The sequence below is a fragment of the Leptonychotes weddellii genome, chromosome 14 (genome assembly GCF_054177405.1).
Source record: "Leptonychotes weddellii isolate Sample4059 chromosome 14, ASM5417740v2, whole genome shotgun sequence".
Classification (NCBI taxonomy): Eukaryota; Metazoa; Chordata; class Mammalia; order Carnivora; family Phocidae; genus Leptonychotes; species Leptonychotes weddellii.
The window spans coordinates 46,006,466-46,026,331 of NC_138382.1; the positions used below are offsets into that span (position 1 = coordinate 46,006,466).

At 45.3% G+C, this 19,866-nt stretch overlaps 1 long non-coding RNA gene across 1 annotated transcript; it reads left to right on the forward strand.

Moving 5' to 3' along the window:
• The first annotated feature begins 264 nt into the window (after positions 1-264).
• Positions 265-18,017, forward strand: LOC145717039 (uncharacterized). The gene is made up of 2 exons (XR_014140019.1): positions 265-789; positions 16,703-18,017. It is a non-coding gene; the product is annotated as an uncharacterized LOC145717039 (long non-coding RNA).
• The last annotated feature ends 1,849 nt before the right edge of the window (positions 18,018-19,866 follow it).

A 19,866-nucleotide genomic window follows, 5' to 3' on the forward strand; every position in this document is an offset into this window, starting at 1 on the left:
AAGTGGATCTTGTGAAGAAGGCCCACTCAGTGTCAACTCTCAGCCATTCCTCTGATATCCGACTGGTGAACAGCCTGCATTATAAAGTGTTGTCACACGTTAAAAAAATTTTTTTTACACTAGAAACTTTGCATTTATAACCATGGGAACGTCGAAGTCCTATTATGTCAGCGTGATTCCGATGCCCATTTGGTACGTTTTGCAAGGCATTAAGGCGGGAGTAGGGGTAGGGGGTGGACACAAGGGGGTGAAAGGGGGCGAGGCGGTGAGGAGAGGGGTAACGTGATTACACGGCCAAAGAATGAAGCCTCTACCTTTATGGCAAAGTCATTTTTTAAAAGCAAAAAAGAAAAACGACATTTCTTCCCCACCCCTTCGGCTCACTTCCTAGCGGGAGCCGGGCAGTCACACCCTATACCTCAGAGTGAGCGAAAGTCCCCCGCGTCCCAGGCCGAGGGCCCGCAGAGCTGAAGGCGGCCGAGCACGCGTCGGCGCGTTTCCTGGTGCCGAGCCCTTAGCCACCGCCCCCTCCCGCCCAGCGCCAAGTGGCTCCATCCGGGCCGGGCGGGGCAGCCGGGACAGACTCCGCCCCGCCCCTCCGGCCGCGGCCCCGCGGCGCCCGAGCCCGGCGCCCCCCGCCCCGCCCCTGCTCCGCCCACCGGCCGGTGGCCCTGGGGGACGCAGGGGGAGGGGCGCGGAGGCGGCGGCCCCTGGAACCGCGCAGCGTACTGGAGCTAGCCCCGCACTTGGCGCCCGCCCGCCCGTCAGATCCCGGCTGTGCTTTCAGCGGTGAGTACTGGCCCGGCCCGACGGATGTCTCGGGGCGGGAGCGCCGGCCGCCCTGTCCCCGGGGCAGTCGGCGCGAGCCTCTGCCGCGGCGCCCGAGGCTCCTTCCCCGAGCGGGACTGAGGTACGCAGAGCGGCCCGGGGCTGGAGAGAAGCCGGGGAAGGCCCAGGGGAGAATCGGGGAGGGGACTAGCTCCTGGGGATTGACCTCTCCGCCTTGTCTCCAGCCTGTGCCGCGCTGGGGACAGGGTTCGGGGACTGGAAATGGCTTTCCTCGTCCCTCTTTTGCCTTGACTGTGCATGCCGCCGGAGAGTCCTCGCCGAGGTTGTGCGGGCCTCACTGGGAGTCCTCATCCAGGCTCCACAGGCCGGCCGAACTGGCGAATCCTAACCCAGAGGAGGGTGTGCGGGCCTCGCTGGGGTGTCCTGACCCCGGGAGGGTGTGAGGGCCTCACGAGGGAGTTCCCAGCGCGCCCGGGCTTGCGGAATAGGGAAATCCTCCGGCAGATCGGGGAATGCACACCAAGTGGTAAGGGGCAAATGGGGTGAGGTGGAAGAGTTGGGCACAGAGCCTACCCTCATAGATTCAGAGATCCAGGAAGGAAAATGAGCTGCCTTTCCTAATCCAGCCAGACATCAGAATGGCACGTCTTTCCTGCAACACACATAACCCGCCTCACAGGCTTGGGGGCAGGGAGACAGCCTCTAGGACAACAGTTCTCAAACTTTTGGGGGGCTCAAAACCCCTTTACACATAAAAATTCCTATACCTTTTGTTTATGTGGGTTATATTTTTTATATTTACCATATATATAAAACAAAATTTACCATATTTAATAATCATTTTTTAAAAGAGTGCACGTATTATATATTAACATAGCATTTTATGAAAATATCCATATTTTCCAAAACAGAATGTTACTGAGAAGAGTGGCGTTGTTTTATATTTTTGCAAATATCTTTATGTCAGGTTTAATAGAAGGCAGCTGGATTCTTAATATCTGCTTCTTCATTCTGTCTTGCAATATCACGTCATGTAGCCTCTGGAAAACTCCACGGTATACTCCTGAACATGTGACAGTGAAAAAGACAAATTGCTTCTTGGTATTATAATGGACGTTGTTTTGATCTTGTGGATACCTAGAGTTCCTGCACCACACTTGGAGAACCACTGGTGTAGGAAATGCTTTGGAGGCTTCAGTCATTGGTCCTGCTTCTTGTTTGGGATGCTTGCTCTAAATGGAAATACACACCACCCCATGCATGGACAATGTTAACCTCTGGAATTTGGGACCACGCTTGATCTTGCTTTGGAAACTAAGTACTAGGTCCCCACATAAGAGATGATGAGCCCCAGTGAGTGGCCTCCTGAAAACTCAGCAAGGCTCACAGATGGCTCTGGTTGTTTCTGTGCCCACAGAGCTGATCTGTCTGTGTGCCCGGGTCGAGCAGTGATGTGGCAAACAGGACCTGTGGGTTCAGAGAAGTGGCCACGGGGAGCTCATGCCAAGTGTGTAGGGGTTGGTGTGAGAGTTACCAAGTAGTCAAAAAGTCATTTCCAAAAGAACATTGCCTTCCTTTCCTCCACGTTCATTGCTATTTGTATTTGTGTAGCCTTGAGCTTGTTGAAATAATATTAGGATTCCCCCGTCTTGCTGCTCTTTCACTTTCCACTTTTAGAGGTGTACCACCTGGAGCGGCCCTGCCTCAGCCCCTACCAGAAAACCATGTTCTGCACCCTGCTGTGTGGTAGGTGGGATCCCTCATGGGTTTATTTCCTTGGCTTCATGCTCTGTCAAAACAAGTTCCAGATAGAAATTACATATGTATATTCACCAAAGGAAAATGATTCTCTAACCCTGTCCTCCCTGTTGCTCCTCCATCCACAGAGCCTCTCCTGCTCTGATGAAGCAGCTTGGATACTGCAGCTGATAGTTGAGAGATGTTAAAGCACATGAGCGTATTGCATGTTGTTGCCCTGGCCACAGATGGGAGAAGGGAATGGGATCTCTGTGCACCTGCTGTGTTCTTGGAGTAAAGCACCACTTTGATGGTGGGGGTCTCATACCTTTATCCCTTCAGTACTTAATTTATTGACTATCCACTTTACCAAGTGCCCAGTTCTGTCCTGGACACTGGGGGGGAATCAGTGAGCACAAACAGACGCAGCCCCCGTCTTTCTGGAGTTCACAGTCTGGTAGCTTAGGTAAGTGCTGGTTAATGGAGACAGGCCACTGTCGAGTGTTCGCATGAAACCTGGTCCTGCGTGACGAACACTACCCCTACCAGCTGTGTGCTTCAGAGCACATGCTGAGAAAGCCAGAGTCCCAAGCCACGAAGATAGTGATAAATTCAACATTTATTACCATGTGCCTGGTGAAGAACTTCCTTTGCCTTCTTTCCTCTGTTCTTCCTTTTACAGAGGAAGTGACTCCCTGAGGGCAGCCAGACCCTGTACTGGGAAATGAGCTCTAGTGGGGTTCCAGTCACTGGGGCAGCCTTGAGCAAGACACTCTCTCTGGGCCTCAGTGTCTACATCTTTAAAGTGGGTGGTGGGACCACTGATGTCCGAGGAACCAGCGGTTTGCATCTCCTCCCAACTCCATGTTCAAGGGCGTCACATTTTTTTAGCTTGAAGTTAGCCGTTATGGGACTGTCCACACCATGGAAATCAGCAAATGGTGTAATCCAGAGCTCCCCCACCGCAGAGAGCAAGTGGTTAAAGGTTTACCAGCACACCATTGCTGCTGTCAGAGCCAGCGGGCTTTTGTGTGTTTTTACGGTTGACCCTTGAACAACATGGAGGTCAAGGGTACTGACCCCCTGCGCGGTAGAAGATCCAGGTAAGGCTTTTGATTCCCGAAAAACTTCACTACTAATAGCCTACTGCTGATCGGAAGTCTTACCAATGACATAAACAATTAATGAACAGTTTGTATGTTATATGTATGATATGCTGCATTCTTATAATAAAGCTACAGAAAATAAAATGTGAAGAAAATCATAAGGAAAATACATTTACTTTACTGTACTTTATTTATTGACAACAATTTGTGGATCAGTGGACCCATGCACTTCAAACCCTTGTTGTTCAAGGGTCACCTGTATTTTTTTAAAAATAAACTCTTTAAGGACGCCCAGGTGGCCCAGTCAGTTAAGCATCTGACTTTGACTCAGGTCTTGGTCTCAGGGTCCGAGGATGGAGCCCTGTGTCAGCGGGGAGCCTGCTTTTCCTTCTCCCTCTGCCTCCCCCGGCCTCCCGCTTGTGCTTTCTCTCTTTCTCTTAAATAAATAAACAGAATCTTTAAAAATGATTATAATAATAATAAAATAAACTCTTTAGCCTAGACAAAGACACTGAATATGAGGTATGTGATTCAATTCCTCCAGAACTTTTGATAGGGAAAAAACAGTCTGTTTTTACCATATCCTAGAACATGAATCAGCAGACTTTTCTTTAGGCTCCTTGGGCTCTACAGTCTCTCATAGTCGCCTCAGCTGTTCAGCTCTGCTCTTGTGTGAAAACAGCCATAGGCAATATGCAAATGAATGGGCACAGCTGGGTTCCAATAAAACTTTATTTACAAAAACAGGGGCTGGGCCATAGTTTGCAGTCCCATCTTAGAATGTCAGAACAGGAGCCACGCCTTCGAGGAGATAATTTCATGGAAAAGTACATTGTTTAGGGCTTTATCCGTGAATACCACAGATTTGGTGCTCGAAGACAGGTATAGCTGGAAGTGGCAACCGCAAAGGATTTGGAATTGATTGAAAAGGCATCCATAGTAGGTTGTCTAAATAAAGGCCAAGTATGTTCACGTTTTGAGGACACAGCGATGGATGGTGAGGAGGGGGGGTGTCTTTATTCCCAACTGCCTCTCTCTCAGGAGCCACGACAGATGCTGGGATTGATAGACCTGCAATCTAAGCCAGCATGTGAATTTGGGGTGTTCTTATGCAAAAACCAGTAGTGCTTCTAATAGCTATTCTGATTCCAGGAAGAGGGACAAAAGAAGTGTTAAAGAAAAGGAAGGAAAATTGTCATTATATGTGTTTATGTTACATACACTGTATATGTACGTTGTGTGTGTACATGTATACATGCATATTTGTATATTTATATATGTACCTAGGATATGTGGCTGTGCGATTATTGTTCCATGTATTTAAAATAGTCTTATGAATGTTTGGAAGACAGACATGCCAAGCTCTTACCAGCAGCCAGTTCTGGGCAGTGAAATGGGGTAGAAGAAAAATGGGAATTTTTACTTACTACTCTTTGTAATACTGTGTGTTTGCCTACCCTGCAACATTCATGTATTGCTTTTATAACCTAAAAATAAAACAAAAAACTAAAATCCCAACAACCTATACTTTTTTTTTTTTTTAAGATTTTATTTATTTATTTGACAGAGAGATAGCGAGAGTAGGAACACAAGCAGGGGGAGTGGGAGAGGGAGAAGCAGGCTTCCTGCCGAGCAGGGAGCCCGATGCGGGGCTCGATCCCAGGACCCTGGGATCATGACCTGAGCCGAAAGCAGATGCTTAACGACTGAGCCACCCAGGCGCCCAACCTATACTTTTTAAAGGAATATAGGATTATTTCTGTGGTAAGAATATTACCACCACCCCTTCTCCCCTAAGAAAACAAATTATTTTAACTGTCACATCACAGTTCACTAGTATATATACTACTATATGTATTAATTCAAAATAATATTGGAAGAGAGGCCTCCCAGATCAAAACATTTTGTTAGACGACTTAACCCGCTGTCCAAGATCACAAGTACCAGATGAGTGTTCTTTAATGGACTACTAGGCAGCCCTTAAACTAATGTTGTAAAATGTTGTTTCATGAGCTGTCATGAAGTGTTTTTACCCTTAAAACCGTGTTACCCAGGAATATTTTCCTGTGGCCCTTCGTGTTCTTACAAGGAGAGAACGCATGTGCATGGGTATATGGGCGTGCACACACGTGCACAAAGGCGAAGGATATGCCAAACGCTGAGTGGTTTTCTCTTGCTGGTGGGATACAGTTGATTTTTTAATTTTCTTCACTTTGCTAATCAGTATTTTCTAGCATGTATTAAACAAGTATTACGTTTGATAGAAACATTAAATTTGAACAACTATTAAATTTAATAGGACCAAAAATAACCACCCAGTTACTTGTCCAATGGGGACAACACAGTTGCCTTCATTTTTCTTAGACTCGGTTACTCCTGACTTGCCCCCGAGCAGAGCCTGCTTACTCCCTTGCTCCCGGTGGGAAGTAGAGAAACAAGTGTGGAGCAAGAGGCTTGGGGAACCAAAAACGGGCCCACTGACCGACCTCAATTACATGGTGCTTGTCCACTTCCCTGTGGAGTCGGCTCCAGCCTCAGCCCCTCCCTCTCCCTCCAGGTGACCCAGAGGTTAGAAAGTTCATAGGATTCATGCTGTTACCTGAGGAGCTATCAGCTGACCATCTTCCTAGAATAAATGACCTTCTTTCTTTGTTTCTTTCTCTTTTTTTTTTTTTTTTAAGTAGGCTCCATGCGCAGCGTGGAGTCCAATGTGGGGCTTGAACTCAGGACCTTGACATCAAAAGTTGGACACTTAACTGACTTAGCCACCCAGGCACCCCTCTTTTTTAGCTATTTTTAATGGAAAATTTCAGATATACGAAGAAATAGAGTATAAACCCAGCCTCAACAATTAGGAACGTTTAGCCAATCTTGGTTCATCTATACCTTTCCCCCAGTTGACTTCTTTTTTCCCCTCTTCCAGGAGTTAGCATTTTATTTTCAACTGTATAAATTAACAAAAACTTATTCTGTATTGTGTCTTTTTAGCAAAAAGCATGCACTGATGCTGTAGCAAAATTCTTTATATTCTACTGTAATGTCAGCCCAACTGAACAACTGCCCAGCCCTTGAGCACTTGTTTCCTGCTCCCCTGTGTTGGCATTTATTCTTCTCTCTGCCTACGAGTCTAGATCAATCTGCCCTCATTCCTTCTCCCAGTGCTCGGTAAGGCCTTTCTCAATTCCCCTGACCATAGCTGTCTCTTTCCTGGACTTACTTATGACCCCTAGCATATTATAGTTATTTGTGTGCTTATCTCCTTGTTAGATTGTACTGTTCTTATGAAACAAGGAGTATTTGCCTGACCTCCCTCTCTCCGGTGGTACTTAACAGTGCTTAATGCAGAGAAGATGCTCAGAAATATATGCTAAATTAATTTGACTTGATTAAGTTTGTTGAGGAAAATTTTCGATTATAAAAGAAACGCATCACATTAAAAGGAAAATGTTCAGATACAGCTTAGGACCAAGAACATTTTATCTCACCTGCAAGGATTTTATTTTATTTCATTTCATTTTTTAAAAGATTTATTTAATTATGGGGGGTGAGCAGAGGGAAAGGGATAAGCAGACTCTGCACTGAGCGTGAAGCCCAAGGAGGGACTCTACCCCAGGACCCTGAGACCCTGACCTGAACCGAAATCAAGAGTCGGAGGCCTAACCAACTGAGCCACCCAGGCGCCCCTCACCTGCAAGGATTTTAAAAGGCTTTAAAGAACTGTGATGAAAAGAATTTTCAATTTGGGCCAATATAGAAAGGCAACTTCTTTTGAGGAAAATAATTTTTCGTTATGGTCTGTAGTCCCTTTTTCACATATATATCTGGAGCCCGTAGCTCTTCTGTGCTTTTAGAATGCTTTTTTACCCCAGTTAGGTAAGAGTGACCCTGACTATATTTTAGAATATCCATTGTGTTTTAAAATGTAGATTTAAATCTTCAGTAAAAGGAACAGGCTACATGTAGGACCCACATGCCCCATGAAGTCAGTTGATACCAGCCTCATGAATAATGATAGCTCACAGGTATTGAGTTCCCCGTGTACTCTGTGCTTTCACCTGTCCCCATGTTTAGCTATCACCGCAGCCCTCGGGAGCTGGGCAGAGGAGTGCAGGGCAGGCATTGTTACCTTAAATCTGCAAATACGCAAACTTAGGTTTAGGGAGATGGAGTGATTCTTGCCTAAGGCAAGATTTTGGTTTAAGCGTGGATTGGAAACCAAAAGGGCTTTGGGATTAGATGTTGCAAATGTGCAAAGATAGGAAACTGTCTTTTTCAATATTATACGTCTTTGGGAGACAGACCACGTTGTTGAGGTAAGTTATGTATCCCTTAATGCTGTAGAACCACTGAAGTGATCTCGTACTTTCTGAACCAGTCGTTTCTCAGATCCCTCATGTTATGCCTTAGTCTTTTGTCGTAAGAATCAATCCACCTTCTGATGAATTAGCAAGGCTGTTGTGCACACATGCTGGTGTGGTTCTCTCATTGTCCTTTCTTGACTTAAGGAGCACTCTGGGCAAGCCCATCTTTGGATAGTGTGACTTGCCTGGGCTCTTGCTCAAACAGATTTGTATGGAGGACTTAATTATTCCTTATCCTCATCATCCTTTTATGACCGTTATTATGAAATTACAAAGCAAAGTATACACTGTAGTGTAGTTCATGAAGAAGGTGTGTGTCTAAGAGTATCCTCCTACATGATCACCAGGTTTGAATTTTTGGTTGAGAAGAGGAGAGGTGAATAAATCATTGCTGACGGTCTGTTATATGCAAGAGCTAGACTAGGAGAGGCATATAGAAAGTAATAGTGGTGGCAGAAAGATGAGTCTCAGGATTGGTTTTAAGGGTGGTATGTTGCATAAAAGCTTTATTTGCTCAGTGAAGGAATCAGTTGCATTTTTTTTTTTAAGTAAGCTCCACACCCAGCGTGGAACCCAATGTGGGGCTTGAACCCACGACCCTGAGATCAAGATCTGAGCTAAGATCTAGAGTCGGACGCTTAACCGACTAAGCCACCCAGGTGCCCCATCAGTTGCATTTTAAATGCTGCTGTTGTCTGTATTACTGACATCAACTCATCCTTTCAAAGCTACCTATCATGCCGATTTTGTCAAAATCAAGTATATTTTAGGGGAAAGAGAGGTTGACTTTCTAGTCTTGACAAATGTACCTTGGAGTGTGAAGATTGTTTTAATATGAGATTTCATTTTTTAAATCCATTTGGTTAATTTGGGTTTTTGTATGAGGAGTGACCAGAAGTTCTATCACTTGTGCTGCTGACTTGAGGCAACATGGTGCGAGAGTCAGCCCCGGCATCCCAGGGCCTGGCTTGACTCCAGGCTTGGCCACTTACCAGCCACAAGGGCTTGGCAGCTTACTTAACCCCTCTAATCCTCAGTCTTCCCGCTGGTACAACAGGATGGTGATGCCTTTCTCACAGGGTCGCTAAAGGACCACATTAGACAACGTGGCCGAGGTGCCTGGCACCCCACAGACGCCCAGCACGTGTCCCCAGCTGCAGTGCTTATGGATCGATGGAGCACTCGTGACATAACGCCTGCACCTGCTGCCGTTCTTCTGCACTTTTGTCCCAGCCCAGAGCTCCTGAGCTCCAGACCCACCTAGGCAGCTTCCTGCTGGATGTCTTCATCCCCAAGTCGCCATAGCTAAAACTGATATGTTGGCTCTGGTCTTGGTCACTGGCTCTGCCAGTTTGCCCAAATGAGGCGCATGGGAGCTGTCCTAGACCTCTTCTTCATCTCTCATCCTCAGTCCATTCTGCTTGCTTAACTCTTGCTGGGATCTGTTGCCTCTGACTTCATTTTCTGACTTGGTGACTGTCACAGCGCTGTAACCTGCCTCCCCAACACCAGTCAGCATCCTTCCCCTGAGGCAGTCCTGTGACTACCGAGTGATCTTGGACAATCAAATCAGGTCTTCAAGAGTCCAGCCTAGAATCCTTTAATGGTGCCTCCTGTCTTCAGGATGAATCTGAGCCTTTTGGTGAGGCTCCTCAAGATGTAGACCCTGCCCTTCTCTTTCCCACCTGTCTTAGCTCCGCCCGCACGCACCCTGTACCTCCTCCACCTGCGACTTCCTGACTCCCACAGGGTCACACTTCCATGCCTTCACAAGTCCTGTTTTCTTTGCCCAGAATATTCTTTCAGTGACTCCCTCCCTCCGTGTAGTTCTGGGAGGCGCGTGGATGGTGTTGCTTGTCCCTGCAGGCCTTCCTGTGCCCCTGTTCCCAGGCTGGATTGGCTGCTCTCCCTAGAGGCTTCTGTATCACCATTCATCCCTGCTGTAGCTGCCATTTAACTCCTCACCAGTCTCTGTGTGACTCGAGAGCAGTGGGGACTTTTATCCCTTTATCCCAGTGGTCTGTAAAAATCACGAGTATGAGTGAACTTACATCCCTTCTCAACCCAGAGAGGCTCAGGTACCAGCCACGTCTGATGCTGTCTTATTACTTGTCACATATTTGACGCAGTGAAGTGGCAATTGCATACAGATGCCATGTCGCTGTGTGGGCCACTGATGGAACTAAGGCAGAGCTGCCTAACAGGTGGGCTCTAGAGTCTGGTGCACTTGATTTTGAGTTCCAGTTCCGCCTCTCAACAAGCCTGCAGTCGAGCTTCAGAGTTCCAGCTCCTGACCACATCTGCCAATGGGGGAAGAACGTGATGGTCCAAAAACAGGAGCATCGGGTCCCCCTGGCAATTGCCTTTCTTCTGAAAAATCAGCAAATAATGGGTTTATAACTCAAGCTTCTGGGAACTCTCCTAGCGTGAGTCATCCTTCTTGAGTCCAAGCAATTCTGAGGTGGGTGGGGGTAGATGACCTCAGGAGCCTGGTGAATTCATGGAGATCAAGGCCGCCCTGTGAGACCCTGGCAGCCTGACACCCTGCCTTTTGTGCTGACACTGTTTCTATTTCCTAAAATTTGGGTTAGAAAAGTTCATTACCAAGCATCTACAAAATTAGCTCAGGAGCTCAAGGAAATCAGGCAGCTTTCTTAAAGAATGGCTATCAACCAGACCTACTTCATAATGCTTTTAAAAACACAGTTGTCTGCCCTACCCCACTTGTCCTGCTCTCAGAAGTCAGATGCAATAGGACGTGGTTCTGCAAATGTCATTTTTGGGGTGTCTGCAGGTGTCATTTTTGAAGCCCCACTGATCACTGTGGGTTGATACAGGGTAGGGGACCCACATTCCAAGAAGGGGCTGAGGACTGACCTTAATGAGAACAGGATGAGGTCAGAGGCAGAGGCCTGGGTCAGGACGCCTGGGGCGGGGGGCAGGGGGCGGCGGGGAGGCTGCCCTGCTTCTTCCTTTCCTTTCTGGCCAAATGTTTTATGACCTCATGATGACTTTCTCTTCTCAGTGCATCTCTGGAATTATAAATTCTGAAGTTCACAAGACTTTTTGTGAAACTGCTTGTTTTGGCCCACGGTGGTATCAGAAATTAAAACTATTTCTGTTCTTCCGAGTTTGTGCTACTGCAGTTAGTTTAAAATAAGCTTAAAGGATGTGTCGGGGAAGCCTTTCTCCTTTGGGAATCAGACATGATGTGCTGGCTTAGCCAGCAAGCCTAGAACCGGGAGTCTCAATGAGACGGGCTGTTGGATCAGACAGTGCAGTGGCCATGGCCCGTGTCCCCACATCCTCACTGTTGCCTTTGGCAGTGGTTGCTGTATACATCTGCTGAGTGAGTCATGATCATTTTTATGGTACATCGTTAAAAATTTCCAGTGTTACTTAATAATGAAGTTCAAGGAAACAGAAGGGTTAGATTTCAGGAAGTAGCTACTTTTTCAATGCCATCTCGTATTTTCATGTTATGACTTAATTTTGTATCAAACTTTAACAAATTCTGATTTTGGAAATCTACAATTTAAACCAAGTGTAATACTAGAACAGTCCTGCTGCTGTCTTTAGTTTGTCTTTAGTCACAGTTCCTACAGTGGCCAATTCTGCTGCCTCTACACCTTCTCTCCTTTTCTGCCCTCACTCACCCTACTCTGGTTTCGTGCCTTCCCTCAGACCCACCTCAGGGCCTTTGCACATGATCTCACCCCTCCTCCAGATCGTCGATAGCTTGTCCCCTCATTTCCTTCAAGGCTCTGCTCAAGTGGCTCCGTATCAGTGAGACCTCCTTTGATCTCCCAGTATCCTTTGCGGCCCAACACTCCATAACTGGCCTCATCCTGCTTATCCACAGAGCTGGTCACGCTCGGACATTCTGTTTGTGTATCTTTTTAGTTGTATAGTCTTTCTCCCTCCCCTACTCCCCTCCCTCCTCATGGAAGCATCACAAGAGCAGGGACTTTGTCACTTTGGTTCCTGGGTATATCCCCAGTGCCTAAAACAGTTCCTGGCACATATTGGATGGTTAATATCAATATGTGTTGAATATGAGTGAATGAATCATAGAATTTTTTTCACTTAGAAGGGACTTTTTTAGTTGAAAATAGAGCTACCATACAACCCAACAATTGCACTACCGGGTATTTACCCCAAAGATACAAATGTAGGGATCCGAAGGGGTACGTGCACCCCAATGTTTATAGCAGCAATGTCCACAATAGCCCAACTATGGAAAGAGCCAAGTTGTCCATCAACAGATGAATGGATAAAGAAGATATGGTGTATATATATATATATATAGATATATATATATATATATATACACAATGGAATATTATGCAGCCATCAAAAAAACCCAACGAAATCTTGCCATTTGCAATGTGGGTGGGAACTAGAGGGTATTATGCTAAGTGAAGTAAGTCAATCAGAGGAAGACCTGTATCACATGACCTCACTGATATGAGGAATTCATAATCTCAGGAAACAAACAGGGTTGGTAGAGTGGTGGGAGTTGGGAGGGATGGGGTGGCTGGGTGATAGACATTGGGGAGGGTATGTGCTATGGTGAGCACTGTGAATTGTGTAAGACTGATGAATCACAGACCTGTACCTCTGAAACAAATAATACATTGTATGTTAAAAAAAAAAAGATCGTAGGAAGGGAAAAATGAAGGGGGGGAAATCGGAGGGGGAGACGAACCATGAGAGACTATGGACTCTGAGAAACAAACTGAGGGTTCTAGAGGGGAGGGGGGTGGGGGGATGGGTTAGCCCAATGATGGGTATTAAGGAGGGCATGTTCTGCATGGAGCACTAGGTGTTATATGCAAACAATGAATCATGGAACACTACATCGAAAACTAATGATGTAATGTATGATGATTAACATAACATAATAAAATAAAATAAAGAAGGGACTTTTTTTAGGATCATTGGCTAAACTTATATTACAGATTGGGAAACTGAGGCACAGAAAGGTTATATGGTTCATTCAGAATGGAGCTCAATCATTTCAAAACTGTTAATAGCTCTTTTTAAAAATCTAGGAATATATGTGGAGCCTTCTGGGCAGTTGTCCAGGATGAGAAGAAGAATAAGTGAAAATAAACTGATAATTTAAAAATTTAGCAAAAATAAGACAAGTCATTGTATAATGGCAAAACTTTATGATATGGAAGGCAGAGTCTTATTCATGTTCTACAGCGTAGAGTGCACCTTGCATATAATTAGTGCTCAAGAGAGACGTGTTAATAGATTTGGTTAGTTATAAAGCTATTCCTTTCTGCAAGACCCTCCTTATGTACTACTTTTTTTCTTTTTTTATTCTCTCCCCAAATAGACAATTGTTCTTAGGGTTTCTCATTCAAAATTCTTTTGGTTACAAGTGTCCCATTTAAGAGATTTCTCTCTCTCTCTCTCTCTCTCTCTGTGTATGTGTGTGTGTGTTTAATCTACGAATAGCTAGCAGGATCAAAGAGGTGACCTGGTCTCTGGGAAAATCCAGAGATATTTAGTTATTCCAGGTTTCCAGATGCAGCTACATCAAATAAAGCAAAGAACTAATCTTTCTAGTTCTCCACTTTGTGTAAAAAATCCAGTTGAAGAGCCATGGTGGTTTGCCGGCCTGCATGGTTCTGACCTCAGTCTTCCTTACGCTTACACAGACATCCTTGGAATCTCACTTTTGACAAAAAATTGTTTATAAGTAGCATGATGTTTAGATACACAACAGTAAGTTTGGGAAGTGGGACCAATTAATTTCTCTTTAAATAGAAAAGAAATGAAGCACAGCTACTCCTTATAGTGAACTGAAGTGAACTCTAGAGATGCAGTGACCTTAACTTTAGAGTTGGAAGCCGTGAAAATTCAGGATGGGTATACTTAGGAAAATGTGAGAGGAAGAGAGATGGGTAGCCACACGAAATAGAAAAGAAAACCTCTTTCTGTTGTTGGCATAGATTTTAAAAATCCACTCTCGTGTGTCTTTGGATATCCTAAATAAATAAACTATTCGGAGGATGTATTGATTGTACTTTAGACCATTCTCGACTAATCACCTACAAACTCTTTCAAACTGTACAAGCTCTCCTGGAAACTGATACACACACTCTCCACCCCTCCCCAAAATACACAAATCCTCTGTCCTCCACACCCCACCACTGGCAGGAGTTTTGCTGCTCAGGATTACCCTTCTCCTCCGCTCCTTCCTGCTCGTGCCTGGACATCCTGAGGTTGGTTGCGGAGCCCATTCATATCTGTGCCTCTTTCTCTATCATAAGATAACCTAAGAGGATTCAACTCTGACAACAGAAGCAGCTAAACCTTGGATTGATATACTCCAAAGGCTGGAAAGTGACTCAAAGAGATGAATCTTACTGTATCTGATCACTGGCATTTAGCTGAAGTTAGTTGATTTTTCCATGCATTTCTACAAATCTGGCTGTGCCGGAAGAGCATCATGGTGTAGCATTCACTGCCAGCCAGGTGTGCGGTCTGAGATGTTCTAGCAAGAGTGATGGGTTAGCGGTGCGCTGCCCAGACTCGGAACTCAGTCTCCCACACGCAACCTGATGTAGGAAAGGCGTTAGGGTTCGAAGCTGACATCCAAGAAAGAATTCTTGAGACGGCTTTGCACCTTGCAAAAAGGTGGTTTTATTAAAGCACGGGGAGCAGGGCCCGTGGGCAGAAAGCACTACACTGGGGCCATGAGGAGCCGCCCATTATAAACTTGCAAGTTGGGAGGGGGGTAGGGATAGTGTAAGCCTCCCAGGTATTTTGGAAACAACATTCCCGGGATCCTGAGGGGGCTTATCTATTGCTGAGAAAGGTCATTTAATATTGTTTAGTAAAAACTTGGTCATGAGACCTTTCAGATGTATATCGGTGGGTCATATGCTTGGAGGATGATTTCCAACATGTATCTGGGGGGAGGGGGGTAGAGATAAAGGAAGTTCCCAAAGGAATTTTTATATGTTAAAGTAGACTTACAGGATCCTGCGGGTTGGGCTAAGATTGCCTCTTGCCCTTAGCAAAGTGTCAACATCAAGGGAGCTGAGTCCCTGGAAGAATGTCACTCTGCCTGTTTCAAAGACTTGTCAATGGGCTGTAGACAGTAAGGAAATCTAATAATTTTTCTTCTGCCTTTATTTCCCACATCAAAACCCATCTGTACAATTGCTGTCTGGGCTTGGAAGTTCAGTCTGAGTAACAAGATAGCAGAGCTCGCTGAACCAAATGGGGATTTTGCCCATGATTTAAACTAAAGGGGCCGCTTACCTTGCTATAACCAACCTGGTTCATGATGTATCTCAGTGTGGAGTAAAATTTAGGGCCCCATCAGAGTTTCGGGCTCCCTGCATGGCTGTCTTGCCTCTCCAGGGTTACATGTCTTAGCCACATTAATAGCTCAGTCAAGTCCTTCTCAGAGATAAGAACATTTGGTCACCGGAGGCCAACTTGGGCAGACAGTTCACAAAAGAAGAAATTCACATGGCGAAGAGACAGATGAAAAAGTATCCACCCTCACTAGCAATTAAAGAAATGCCCAAGATTAGCTTTTTAATCTCTCAATTTGGCAAAAAGTAACACAGAATTACGTTGCCTGGTTGAGGCACTTGCATTCGCTGCCCTCAAAGAAGGGTCCTGAATAGGCACAGCCTTTCCCGGTGATGTTTAACAGAATGGAGACATGCAAATCCTTTCTCCCAGCTGTCCTACTTCCAGGAACCAAAAGCTAGGAATTTATATTGAGGAAATGGATTGAGGACCTACTCAAAGAAGAGGGTCCAAAGGTTGCAGCATTGTTTGAATGTTAATACTTGAAAACAAACTAAGTATTTTAATAATAAGAGATTTAAGGAAATTGTTGTATATCTGAAAGATTTTTATAGTGCAGTTAAAAGTGATATAAAATATCACATGATGGCCTGATAAAGATGTATTGAGTGAAAAAAAAAAGCAAAACATCACAAAACAGTGTGATGGCTAATCCATTTTTTAAAGAAATCCAAATCCTTTTAAAAGTCATGTTAAGTCAAACTCCAAACTCCAATGGTGACTTTTATTTTCTTTTTTTTGTTTATGTTTCTAATGTTTCTGCAATGATCATCTATTTCTTACTATAATATTTTTTTTTAAAGATTTTTTTTATTTATTTATTTGACAGAGAGAGAAGTAGTGAGAGAGGGAACACAAGCAGGGGGAGTGGGAGAGGGAGAAGCAGGCTTCCCACCGAGCAGGGAGCCCGATGCGGGGCTCGATCCCAGGACCCTGGGATCATGACCTGAGCCGAAGGCAGACGCCTAATGACTGAGCCACCCAGGCGCCCCCCAACTATAATATTTTTGATAACTGTAGCAGGTTCGGTCTCCTGCTGGGATTGTTGGGGGAGGGGGGAAGCGGAGACGGGGCTGGAGAGGGTGGCGAATAGGAAGGGGTCCCGCTTGGATTGATCACGTCTGACCTGTATGTAGTATGCAACTGGTCCATCTGAAGTTAAATATGAACCATTCCTGGATTCTCTCAGAACCATTGCACTGCGTCAGTGGTGATGAAGGACATAGTTTGGGGAACAGAACAGGTTTCTCTAAAGAGTAGTAGTCACATATCTACTTTTAAATAAATCCTCATCAGACATTATTAAAGAAAGAACTGTGTACTGTGGTTCCAGGAACTTTAGGAACTGTTCTATCTTCCTTTCAGAAAGATACTGCCCAGGATGTCAAGTTTTCATTTTATAGAGACACTGTTTCTTCCTGTATGAAATATCCTCTATAGGTATTTATTTGAAAATTGAAAACGACTGCTCCAGCTTTTTTAAAGTAAGTGACAAACGAAAGCATGCTTATGGAAAACAAAACTTGGATTCTATTCAGAGGTTAAAAGTCCTCCCCACCCCACCCCACTCCGCCCTTTACACAATGTATTCTTTCTTCTATCTAGGGATAATCAACGTTAACTTTATTTTAGATCTTTCTTTCCGTATTCATTTACATGTATGATGGTATGTGTGTACATGAATGAATATATACTAATAGTCTTGACGTTTTTAACTTAAATTAGGTTCTAGTAATATATGTTATTCTGCAACTTTTTCTATTCCACCTATATTAATGTGAGTCTTTGCTCACATTTCTTATGTTGAATCTGAGTAAGGAATTATATGTTTGATATTTAGATCAGTAAAATTTATTTGCCCTTACTCTTCTGCCTCTCAGAATAAACTCAGTCACCCAGGGCAGACTGTTAAAAACTTAGCCCTACGTTGCTTCCCCAAAGTGTAGCTGTCAGTCAGTTCTCTGGAATTTTGAGCCACATGGAAGGCTCAGTCAGTGCTTAGAGAACCAGCTCACAGAAGCACCAGAAGATTGTGATATGTGAAAGTGCCTAAGTGGTACTTTTTTCAACTTTACTTTTGAAGGATTGTAACATTCTTTTTTCCCCCCTGCCAGAAATTTGCATTTCACTGGAGAGAAAAATCAGCTGTATTTTCTTCCTAGGTCTACCACTCATCAATCCAGTGTCCCCTTTCTTTCCGGGGGCCTCTGTTTCCTGGTCAGGAAAATGCCATGGTATCTCTAAGGTTCTTTCCAGAAGGCTCAACATTCCCTGATTCTGTCTCATCACCTCCATAGCACCTAGGACAAGGTGTCCCGAGGGCATTGGGGGTGGGTGTTAATGCTATGCAACATAAGCACAAATGATGATGCCTCTCCGAGTCACTTGCAGGTGTCCAGAATTGAGACCAAAGGCTGGTTGGGAGCAAGACTGTGGTTGGGGAGGAACCATGGCTCTGAACTCCCTGTACCTTTTTTACCGACAGCATGGTTCATTTGTTAAATGTCTCAGATCTGTCCGCCTGTGCCTAATGTTTAGTATTTTTAGTAATTTACTTTAAAACTCTGGCATTCAGTACTCTCTCCCCATGCCCAGTCTTCCTTGCATCCGTGCACAAGATGTACCTGAGGGCATCATGACCCTGGACAAGTCACCCAGCTTGTATTTCAGGATGGGTTAGCTTCAAAAGACACTGTTTCTCAACCAAATAATTCTCCTGATTTTAAAGAGTGTGAGCTAGGTGTAGTGAAGGGTTTCAAATACAGTGCAGTGTCTTTTTTAAAATTCCTTTTATATAAGCACTGATCGCGTGTCCTACTTGATTCACAGGCCAGGGCGAATAATGCTCAGCCGTCCGATGGTTCTGAACACAAGTGTTCGTGAGGCACAAGCTCCAAATGTTCTCCAACATCACTGCTTAAAAGATAGCATTTCCCCTTCTTAACTTTTTTTTTTAAATTTCTTTTGTCTTTTCCTCTTTTTTTTTCCTTTGCCTCCATGCAATCCTATCTTCTTTTTTTTTTTTTAAGATTTTATTTATTTATTTAATTGACAGAGAGAGAGAGACACAGCGAGAGAGGGAACACAAGTAGGGGGAGTGGGAGAGGGAGAAGCAGGCTTCCGGCTGAGCAGGGAGCCCGATGCGGGGCTCGATCCCACGACCCTGGGATCATGACCTGAGCCAAAGGCAGACGCTTAACCGACTGAGCCACCCAGGCGCCCTTTCTCTCTCTTTTTAAAAGATTTTATTTATTTATTTGAGAGAGAGACAGCAAGAGAGCACAAGTGGGAAGGAGAGGGAGAAGCAGGCTCCCCTCGGAGCAGGGAGCCCGATACGGGGCTTGATCCCAGGACCCCAGGATCATGACCTGAGCCGAAGGCAGTCGCTTAACCAACTGAGCCACCCAGGCGCCCCAATCCTATCTTATTCTGTGGAACAGAACAGGTAGCACCCAAGCAGATTTCCATGCACACTAACCCTTCCCCCAAAAAAGAAAAAAAAAAAAACTAGGATAACACTCCACCCTCTCCCAAAAAATCCACAATGACTGTCTCTGTTTGTTCAGGCCTCCCTTTTAGGAGTACTGAATGGGGATTAGGTAAAACAGAAAAAAGGCAGGAACAAAGCAGAGGGAAGGGTTTGACAGAGAGGGATGATTCAGAGCCTCGAGGCTTTTGAAAGATGTGAGTGACCCACCCTGCCCGGGTCTGCGAGGGTCTCACCTGGCCCCCAGCCTCAGTGGAGACACTCTTCTCTTGATCCATTTCCCGGGCAGGCAAAAGAGCAGTTTTACTCCGGCAGTTGCTACTGTTTGGGGTGGAAAAGTTAAGTCTGGGGGCAGTGACATCGGTAAGAAATCAAAGGGAGAATAGGATGATTGCCTTTTTCAGTTTACACCTTCAAAATTCCAGGCAGTGGAATTCTTAGTCTTGTTTTCTGAGCCCACAGATTGGTAAACTTCTGCAGACAGGCCAACGCATTTCTTACTAAACTGCGTATTTGCAGGTTTTCTTCCTCCTGACTGGCTCCTCATTTAGTGGCTACGAGTAAGAAATCTCCCGAATCTATGTGGCATTGAGTGCGCTCTCCCCTCAAAGGGGGCAATTCGGTGACTCAGCAGCCACCTCCCGGTGGCCCACGCAGGTTACCTCTCGCCTCCTCCCTTCCCGTAGTTCTCTACCCGAGTTTTCTGTCTCTGGTGACCCTGCTGTCCTCCAGTCCAAAACCTCTGCCCGCCGAGGTCGGTCCACAGGTCACACAGCGCCCACAGGCCTGTTCGGTTTGGCCATCACGCAGCAAGCCCACACAGTCGTTTAGAAATTACCAGCATTTTTTTTTTTTTTTTTTTTTTTAAAGATTTTATTTATTTATTTGAGACAGAGAGAATGAGAGACAGAGAGCATGAGAGGGAGGAGGGTCAGAGGGAGAAGCAGACTCCCTGCCGAGCAGGGAGCCCGATGCGGGACTCGATCCCGGGACTCCAGGATCATGACCTGAGCCGAAGGCAGTCGCTTAACCAACTGAGCCA